This window comes from Saimiri boliviensis, chromosome 4 (assembly GCF_048565385.1).
Source record: "Saimiri boliviensis isolate mSaiBol1 chromosome 4, mSaiBol1.pri, whole genome shotgun sequence".
Taxonomy (NCBI): domain Eukaryota; kingdom Metazoa; phylum Chordata; class Mammalia; order Primates; family Cebidae; genus Saimiri; species Saimiri boliviensis.
The window spans coordinates 40,976,200-40,987,251 of NC_133452.1; the positions used below are offsets into that span (position 1 = coordinate 40,976,200).

General features: G+C 41.3%; 1 pseudogene; it reads left to right on the forward strand.

The window, feature by feature from the left end:
- Positions 1-9,149: 9,149 nt before the first annotated feature.
- LOC101032641 (dnaJ homolog subfamily C member 7 pseudogene) lies at positions 9,150-10,649 on the forward strand (annotated as a pseudogene).
- The last annotated feature ends 403 nt before the right edge of the window (positions 10,650-11,052 follow it).

Below are 11,052 nucleotides of genomic sequence, written 5' to 3' on the forward strand. Positions count from 1 at the left end.
AAATTTGGGTATGTTGTAATTTCGTTTTTATTAGTTGCAAATAATTTCTTGATTTCTGCCTTAATTTCATTGTTTACCCAAAAGTCATTCACGGGTAGGTTGTTTAATCGTCATGTAATTGTATGCTTTTGAGCAATTTTCTCAGTATTGATTCCTACTTTTGTTGTGTTGTGGTCCAAGAATGTAGCTGGTATTGTTTCAGTTTCTTTGAAAGTGCTGAGAATTGTTTTATGGCTGATTGTGTGGTTGATTTTAGAATATATGTAATGTGCAAATCAAATGAATGTATACTCTGCTGGTTTTGGGCGGAGAGTTCTATACATGTCTGTTAGGTCCATTTGGTTCAATGTTGAGTTTAGGACCTGAATATCTTTGTTAGTCTGCCTCTATGATCTCTCTAATACTCTCAGTGGGGTAGTGAATTCTCCCACTATTATTGTGTGGTTATCTACATCTCTGCCTACATCTCTAAGAATTTGTTTTATGAATATGGGTATTCCTGTGTTGGGTGCATATATATTTAGGATAGTTAGGTCTTCTTGTTGAATTAAACCCTTTACCGTTATGAAATGGCCTTCCTTTTTTTTTTTTTTTTTTTTCTTTTATATATAGTTGTTGGTCTTGGGTCTGTTTTGTCTGAATTTAGAATAGCAGTCCTGATTTTTTTTGTTTATTTTACATATGCTTCGTATATATATTTTTTCCATCCAATTACTTTGAGCCTATGGGTGTCATTGCATTTGAGATGTGTCTCTTGAATGCAGCATATTGGATATTAATTCTTTATCTAACTTGTCACTCCGTGCCTTTTAAGTGGGCTAATTAGCCCATATTTGTTCAAGGTTAATATTGATATGTGTGGTTAATATTGATATTATCCTGTCATATGGTTTGGCTAAGTCCCCACCCAAATCTCATCTTGCATTCCCATGTGTTGTGGGAGGGATGCAGTGGGAGGTAACTGATTCATGGAGGCAAGTATTTCCTCTACTGTTCTCATGATAGTGAATAAGTCTCACAAGATCTGATGGTTTTAAAAAAGAGCAATTCCCCTGCACAAGCTCTCTCTCTCTTTGCCTGCCACCATCCATGTAAGATGTGACCTGCTTCTTCTTGCCTTCTGCAATGATTGTGAGGCCTCTCCATCTATGTGGAAGTGTAAGTCCAATTAAACCTTTTTCTTTTCTAAATTGCCAAGTCTCAGGTATATCTTTGTCAGCAGTATGGAAACAGACTAATACATCCTGTCAGTGTGTAGTTACCTGGTTATTATGCAGACTTGACTGTGTAGTTGCTTTATAGTGTCGATGGTCTATGTCCTTAAGTGTTTTTTGCTGTGTAGTGGTGGCTGTAACAGTCTTTCATTTCCAGATTTAGCACACCCTTAAGGACACCTTATAAGACAAATTTCCTTAGCATTTACTTGTCTGAAAAGGATCTTATTTCTCTATCACTGATGAGGCTTAGTTTGGCTAGGTATGAAATTCTTGGTTGGAATTCCTTTTCCTTATGAATACTGAATATAGGTCCACAATCACTTCTTGCTTGTAGGGTTTCTGCTGAAAGGTTCACTGTTTGCTTAATTGCCTTTGTAGGTAACCTGCCCATTTTATTTCATGTTGACCTTGGATAATCTGATAATTATATGTATTGGGGATGGTCATCTTTTTGTAGTATCTCACAGGGTTGTTCACATTTTCAGAATTTAAATGTTGGACTCTTTAATGAGGTTGGGGAAATTTTCATGAGACAGTATCTTCAAATATATTCTCCAAGTTGCCTGCATTCTCTCCCTTTCTTTCAGAGACACCAATGAGCCATAGACTTGTTTTCCTCATATAATCCCATATTTCCCAGAGGTTTTGTTCATTCTTTATTATTTTTTCCTTATTTTCATTTGACTGTGTTGATTCAAAGAACCCATCTTTGAACTCTAAGATTCTGTCCTCACTTTGGTCCAATCTGCTGTTAATACTTGCAATTGTGTTATGAAAATCTTGTAGTGAGCTTTTCAGCCTCATTGGATCAGTTTTGTTCTTTCTTAAAATGACTATTTCCTTTTTCATTCTTTATAATGTTTTACTGGATTCCTTAGATTGGGTTTCAACTTTCTCCTGACTCTTGATAATCTTTATTCCTATCCAGATTCTGAATTCTACGTCTGTCATTTCAGCCATTTCAACTTGGTTAACAACCATTGCCGGGAAACTTGTGTGGTCATTTGGAGGTAAGAAGGCACTCTGGCTTTTTGAGTTTTTGAGTTGTCAGAGTTCTTGTGCTGGTTCTTTCTCACCTGTATGAGCTTATACTCCTTCAATTTTGAAGTTACTGTCCTTTGGATGAGGTTTTTTGCTTTTGTATTTGATACCCTTGAGGGTCTGATTGTCAGAAAAGGTGGGCTCATTTGACTGGTTTTGTTTCTGGGAGATTTCAGGGTACCAAAGCTCAGCTCATCCCTCCCGGGCTGTGTGTTGTAGCCCTGAGGGCTGTTTCTGGGTGCCTTGCTTTGTTCTGTGACCCTTCAGGTTAGAAACCTGCTGCATTTTGGGGGCTGAAGTGTTCCTAGTCTGGTAGCATCAACATCCAAGCACTCTGGTAAGAGTGCTTACCACAGTGCTTTACTGGAGCAATAGCAGCAGGATTCTTGCCTGCATCTACATACCAGCAGGAGCCACAGCATGGCGAGGTGCATGTGCAATGGCAGGGGTGGGGCCTGAGTGAGGGTGAGAGGCCAGCATCCATGCATATGCTCACACTGGCAACAATGGTACAGCAGGGTGTCCACATATTGGTGGGGGTAGGGTGCCCATGGAGGCTTGGCAGCATTATCCATACAAGCATATTTGTGTCAGTGGCAGTGGAGCAATGTAGTGAGTGTATGCACACTGGTGGAGGAGGGGTGGCAAAGTCCACCTCCATGTACCAGCAAAACAGTATATGGAGTAGGCATTGGTGAGTGTGCATCTACAAAGTGGTGGTGGGAGGCTTCAATGAGGAGAGGCTGCAGATGGGGAGTTGCATGTCACAGGGTACTGATGGTCAGGCACAGTCTCCCAGTGAAGCAGCTATGATGATGGCCTCAGGAGCACACTGGTTGGGCATTCAAGACTGCGCTGCAAGTGGCTACAGCAAGGCTGGGGCCGCAGGAGAGGCCAGGAGACAGTGGGGCACTGAGATCAGATTGGCCTCATTCTATTGAAAAATACTGAAAACATTCCCTTTAAAATGCCTTCAGGGTAGGTCCAAGTCTAATTGCTTACACCCAGTTACAGATTTCCTATTCCTTCTCCACTGCCACTGGTTTTTCTAATTTTTTTTTAATTGACAAATAATAATTGTACACATTAATGGTACATAGTAAAGTTCACCACATGTAATGTATAGTGATCAGATTGGGGTAATTAACATATCCATTATCTTGAATATTTATCATTTTCTTTTGCTGGGAACATTCAATGTCTTCCTTCTAGCCATTGAAAATTATATATTATTGTTAACTATACTCAGCCTATAGTGGTACGGAAACTTAGAACTTATTCCTCCAACCTAGCTATAACATTGTATTCTTTAAGAAATTTCTCCCTGTCCCCTATTTTTCTCTACCCTTCCTGGCCTCTAGTATCATCTGTTCAGCTTTTTATTTTTATAACATCAACTTTTTTTAGTGTCTGCCTATGAGTGAGAACATGCAGTGTTTAACTTTTTATTCCTGGCTTCTTTTTTTTTTTTCTTTCTCTCAAGTGAAAGCAAGTTCATTAAAGAAGTAAAACATGATTACTCCATAGGCAGAGCAGCAGCATGGGCTGCTTGTTGCCTATTTTATGGTTATTTCTTGATTACATGCTAAATAAGGGGTGGATTATTCATAAATTTTCCAGGAAAGGGACAGGGAATTTCCAGAGCTGAGAGTTCCTCCCCTTTTTAGACCATATAGATCAACCTCTGGATGTTGTCATGGTATCTGTAAACTGTCATGGCTCTTGTAGGAGTCTCCTTTAGCATGCTTATGCATTATAATTAGCATATAATAAGCAGTGAGGACAACCAGAGGTCAATTCTTGTCACCCTCTTGGTTTTGGTGGGTTTTAGCCAACTTGGGGATATGTTTGCCAGGGGCAGCCAACTGAGCTGTTTCTCAGTTCTGGTATATGGCCCCATAGCTTCTCAGCTGGTCTAGGTGCATGCATGTCTGCTGGGAGTGGCTCATTATGGCTATTTCTCCAGCATGAGATGTGGGCAAAAAACTACTTGGCTGACTTAGGAGTGAGTGTCCAAGGGCAGCCATGTAGGGTTGGTTCTCAAAAGTGGAATATAGGTGCAAAATGGCTTGGCTGGGCTGGGGTTATGTCTGTCGGGGGTGGCCCATGGGGCTATTTTGGGGCTTGGAGCATGGGTATATTCATTCATTTTCATGCTGCTGATAAAGACATACCCAAAACTGGTAACAAAAAGAAGTTCAATTGGACTTACAGTTCCACATGGCTGAGGAGGCCTCAGAATTATGGTGGGCAGCAAAAGGCACTTCTTATATGGTGGTAGCAAGAGAAAAACAAGGAAGAAGCAAAAGCAGAAACCCCTGATGAACCCATCAAATCTCGTGAAACTTACTCACTATCACAAGAATCGCACGGGAAATAACCGGTGCCCATGATTCAGTTACCTCCCCCAGTGTCTCTCCCACAACATGTGGGAATTCTGGGAGAAAAAATTCAAGTTGAGATTTGGGCGAGGGGTCACAGCCAAACCATATCAATAAGCAAACTGCTGCTTGGCTGGCCTAAGGGCCTGCCCACCAGGGTAAGCCTGCAGAGGTCTCACTCAGTCCTGGAGCATGGGCACACAGCTGCTCAGCTGGCCTGGGCCATTTACTCTAGGGGCAACCCATGGAGGTATTTCTCAGGCTCTGGCTGCAGGTGCAGGGCCATTGGGCAGGTCAAGGGCTTGTCTGTCATGGGGTGGGGCCCTCAGGGTTGTTACTTAGGTTCTAGAAGCAGGTGTGTAGCCACTTTGCTGGCCTGGGAGCATGTCAGCTGCTCTGAGGCTTGAAGGCCTCTCTTGCTTGGTGGGAAGAGTATGCAGCAGTTTGGCCAGCTTAAGGGCAGGTTCACGGTGGGACTGCCAGATTGTTTCTCTGACTGGAAGTTAAGGGAACAGCAGTTGGCTTCCCTCCTGTGTCGGGCCAGCATCACAAACAATCTTGGGCTTAGGTTCTATGCTACCAGGGTTGTAGTGTTCAGCCATTGGTGTGGGCTTAGAGGAACAAAAATGGAGCCTCCCAGCTGGGGAATTACAGTGGCTAGTGGCCTCCAGAGGAGGGCGCACTCCAGAGGTAGTTCTGTTCCCAAGATGGCACCACGCTGAAACAACTTGCCTCATAGGGAGTGAGGAGGGTGTGAGGAGTACACACCTGTGCTCCCAATCCAGGGCAATGCAGTGGCATGAACTCCTGGAAGGTCTCCAAACTGGGAAATTGTGGGAGTCTCCTGCTGTAAGAACTACAGGTGTTCATGGTGGCAATAGAGCCTGGGGGAATTCTTCTGCCTACCTTTTCCCCTCAATGAGAATCCTTTCTGACTCCAGTCAGATCTGATCCACACTGGGGGAGATGGGGCTGCAGAGGTGAGGCATCTCACACTTCTTTTCTGGTTCTCCATTCACCATAGGCACCTCTCTACTCCCCCACTGCACTCCAGCGCTCGCCCTTCAACACTCCAGTCAAACCTTAGCTGTGTATTTGCTGCCTTAGTCCTTTGTTTTTGGAAGGATAAACGCCAGGCCTCTCTAATCAGCCATCTTGATGGCGTTTTCCTGCACCATTTTCTAAAACATAAACAAGATCATGTCTTGCATCAACTCAAAACCCTCCAGTGTATGCACATTTTATAGAGAATAAAGTCCAAAGTCTTTACTAGGTCTACAAAGCCCTATATAACCTGGTTCCTGACAACTTCTCAGATGCCAGATTCTCTCATTCTCTTGTCATGGGGCTCCTACCACATCACCTCTTCGTGATTCTACAACCATGCAAAGCTAGCTCCTCCCTTGGTCTAAACATTTTTTTTTCTGATATCACCCTGGCTCACTCCTTCACTTAATCTATATCTCTACTTAAATGTTACTACATATGAGAGGCATTTACTGTCGAGCTAAAATAACACCCCTGGGAAATTAACTGTCCCCTTACTCACTTTATTTTATTACCCCTTATCACCAAACATACACCCACACACATATACATATATGTTTGTAAACATGTATGTATGGATATATGTAGTTATATATGTACTTGCATATTTGTGTGTATAAAAGCTTTACCAGCCAGACTATAAAATTATAAGTTGCAACCAGACTATAAATTCCGTGAAAGCAAAGACTTTGTTTTAGTGACTGTTTTGTGCCCATGACTTAGGACAATGTATGGCACATAGAAGGAGCTCAGTGAATATATTTGTAACATAAATCAATGGGTATGTACTAAAAAATATAATTCTGATTAGTTTATATACACAGATATTTAAGAGACGAAAGTTCAAGACATAACAACAAAAAAATAAGGGTATCTTGCAAAGCTCAGAAATTAGATTGATGGATGTAAAATAATTTACATTGTGAGTAGGATTATTAATTTTGATATGACGAGATTGGCTCTGATGCTCACCTAACAACCAAGTGCCATGAGCAGGGACTGACAGATTCCAACTACATGCCAATGCCTCTTTTCATACACTAGTGCTGATATCAGAAAAGGACTCTGCATCATCAACTACTGTCTCATAAGATTATCCTCCTAGTTACAGGACTGTCTGAACTTATGAAATTAGTGAAATCACAGGATGGAAATATAAACCAGATGGGTTAAATGAGTTAATCGAAATTAGTCATTAAGGCAAGAGCTTGGACATTTTCATCCCTGCTTAAACATTCTAACAATGTGTTCCAAAACCTTATGTAATATAGGACAAGATCTGCTTAAAAACTGGTAGAACTACCTTGATACCTTTGAGTTTGTCAGGAAGAATCAAACTAGGAATAACTCAGGCGATTCATGTCTGAGTATTTCTCTGCCAGAGACTCGCTGTTTTAAAACAGTTATAGAAAATCCCTTTTTTCAAAAAAAAAGAAAAAGCTCAAAGAATCCACATGCATTTGTGAACTTAAGTGATAAATCATTACTGTCACTAAGATAAGTCTAAGAAGAAGAGGGTAAAACATGATGCATTAGAAAGAGTACTGCATTGAAAAATAAGAGACATAGACATCATTTCCAATTTTGTTTTCTTACCTGATTTTCTGGGCAATGTTGGACAAAACTGACTCTCAATTGCCTTACTAAAAAAAAGTTTATATTAGATATATGATCCTTCAGAAAAAAAAGGATGCCAGAATTATTGTCATTATTATTATTATTTTGAGACAGTCTCTCACTCTTTCACCCAGGCTGGAGTGCAGTGGCACGATCTCCACTCACTGAAACCCCCACCTCCTGGGTTCAAACAATTCCCCTGCCTCAGCCTTCTAAGGAGCTGGGATTACACGTGCCTGCTACCACCCCTATCTAATTGTTTGTGTTTTTAGTAGAAATGGGGTTTTGCTGTGTTGGCCAGGCTGATCTCAACTCCTGACCTCAGGTGACCCACCTACCTCAGCCTCTCAAAGTGCTGGGATTACAGGCATGAGCCAACACATCCTGCCAGATACCAGAATTATTTGGAGAACTTCATCAAACTACTTATGTCACTGTATAGCCTCCTCATCATTCACCTGGATTCTGAACTACTATCATTTTGGGAACTACTCCAGTGGTTACTATTAGGAATTGATTGTTTTTCTCAGGTGTGTTGAGTAGGGAGAAAATGGCTGAGAACCACAAGAAAATGGTCCTTTCCAATCCTAAAATCTTATTCATTGTATATAAACAAAGAGAAATCTGTAGAATGTGCAAAATCATCAAGAAGATATCCATCTCAAGAAGATGATCATAACTCTTCCTCTGGAAAATGTCCGCAGTTGTCAGTTATAGGAGATCAGTCAGGGTGGTGAGAAAAATTATAGGAAAGACTCAAACCTTCCTGGAAGGCTGGGAGGTTTTGCAAAAGCTTTGAGAAAGGGTTATGGCTTCAGGCAGCTGAATCCTCTTACCTCGAGCTAATGGCAAAGGGCAGATAACAAGCAGAGTGCAAAGTAATTTCAATGAATTAATGGTTTGTATTTTAAAGTGCAGATAAAAACTAAGAGACAAAATCTTGGACCTACCCATAGCTGCACTCAGGGTCGGCTGTACCCTTAATAAAAGGATGGTAGGAAAGAAATGGGTCTGTCAGTAAACACAGACAATAGAGATATTCTGTCTCCACAAACAGAAGGCATAATTTAAGATGGCTGAATTCAGTTCTGCTCCTAAGTAGGATATAGAAGGATGTAAAAATATATCCACCAATAAAAAATACTAAATAATAAAAATATACAGACATGTGTCCCTTAACAACTGGGATACGTTCTGAGAAATGCAACTTTAGGTGATTTTATTGTGCAAATTTAGATGGTATAGTATGTAGGCTATACGATACAGCCTTCTCCTAGATGACAAACCTCTACAACCTGTATAGCTTGTTACTGGACTGAATACGGTAGGCTATTGTAACACAATAATGAGTATTTGTATATCTAAACATACTGAAACATGGAAAAGGTACATTAAAAATACAATATAAAAGATAAAAAATGGCACACCTATATAGGGCAATTACCATACATGGAGCTTGCAAGATTGGAAATTGCTCTGGGTAAATCAGTGAGTAATGAGTCAATGTGAAGGCCTAGGACATCAGCATACTCTACTACTATAGACTTATACACACGGTACACTTACACTACACTAAATTTATTTAAAAAGTTTCTATCCTATAATAATGCTTTACTTCATAATATTTTTAATTTTTAAAGTTTTCACTTCTGAAGTAACAATTAGCTGAAAACAAACACATCGTACAACTGTACGAGCATTCAGCTGTTCTTTTTATTATCCTACTTACAAATAAAATTTCTTCTATCCTTATTCTATCAGCTTTTTTCAATTTAATTTTTTTAAGTTTTTTTTTTTTTTAAACGAAGACACAGTCTCTGGTCCCAGCGGTAAGAAGGGGGCTGCCCCGAAGTGCGACGTGCTAATGGTGGCAACGGAGCCAGAGCTGCTGGACGACTAAGAGGCGAAGAGAGAAGCAGAGACTTTCAAGGAACAAGGAAATGCATACTATGCCAAGAAAGATTGCCATGAAGCTTATAATTATTACACAAGAGCCATAGATACGTGTCCTAAAAATGCTAGCTATTATGGTAATGGAGCAGCCACCTTGATGATGCTGGAAGCTTCCGGGAAGCTCTTGGAGACGCGCAACAGTCAGTGTGGTTGCATGACAGGTTCATCTGGGGACATCTACAGGAGGGCAAATACCACCTCTCTAAGGAATGCCATGGCAGCATGTCACAGTGTCCAGAGAGGCTTAGAACTGGATCATAAAAATGCTCAGGACCAGAAAGAGTTCAAGATTGCTAATGCAGTCATGGAATAGGAGAAAATAGCAGAAACAGATTTTGAGAAGCGAGATTTCCGAAGGCTGTTTTCTGCATGGACCATGCCCTAGAATTTGCCCCTGCCTACCATCTCTTCAAAATCCTCAAGGCAGAATGTTTCACATTGCTGGGTTGTTAACCAGAAACACAGTCTGTGGCTAGTGACAGTCTACGAATAGTTTCCACCAATGCACATGCTCTGTATGTACGAGGTCTTTGCCTTTATTAACGCAGATTGTATCCAGAAGGCAGTTCAATATTTTGCCCAGGCTCTCAGGATGGCCCCTGACCATGAGAAGGCCTGCATTGCCTGCAGAAATGCCAAAGCATTTAAAGCAAAGAAAGAAGATGGAAATAAAGCATTTAAGGAAGGAAATTACAAAGTAGCATATGAACTGTACACGCCCTGGGGATAGACCCCAACAATATAAAAACAAACGCTAAACTCTACTGTAATCAGGGTACCGTTAATTCCAAGCTTAGGAAACTAAGTGATGCAATAGGAGACTTCACAAATGCAGTGAAGCTTGATAACAGTTACATAAAAGCCTACGTGAGAAGAGCTCAGTGTTACATGGACACAGAACAGTATGAAGCAGCAGTACGAGACTATGAAAAAGTGTATCCGATGGAAAAAAAAAACAAAACACAAAGAGCTCCTAAAAAGTGCGCAGCTGGAACTGAACAAGATTAAGAGGAAAGATTCCTACAAGATTCTGGGAGTGGACAAGAATGGCTCCGAGGACGAGATCAAGAAAGCTTATCGGAAATGGGCCTTCATGTACCATCCGGATCGGCATAGTGGAGCCAGTGCTGAGGAGAAGGAGGAGGAGGAGGAGAAGTTCAAGGGAGTTGGAGAATCCTTTACCATCCTCTCTGATGCCAAGAAAAAAAAAAAAAAAAAACAAAACTCACTATGGCAGTGGACAGGACCTGGATGAGGAGGGCGTGATTATGGGTGATTTTGATGCAAACAGTATCTTCAAGGCATTCTTCGGCGGTCCTGCGGGCTTCAGCTTTAAAGCATCTGGTCCCGGGAATTTCTTTTTTCAGTTTGGCTAATGAAGGGCAATCACCCAGAACCCAGAAAATGCAGATTTGCTCAGTTTAATCTTGAATGGGGAAACAGTTCACCTGCTCCCTTCATCGCGTCTCCGTGTCCTTGGAGCAGTTTTGTTTTCTCAGGTGGATGCCCCGTGTCTCTGTGAGTGCGTGGAGTAAAGGGAACCAATGCCGAAGACTGCTGGCAGGGGAGGGAGGCAGCGAGTGGACAGGGAGGCAGCCTGTGAATTTTTGTTTTACTGTTTAACTTTATTTAAAAAGAAAAAAAGAGAGAATTTTTTTAAAAAATTAAAAAATGAAGACACAGACATACACATCAGCCTAGGCCTACGCAGGGTCAGGATCAGTATCACCGTCTTACACTTCGGCAGCTGTGCCACAGGAATGTTTTCAAGGGCTATAACACGCACAGAGCTGTCG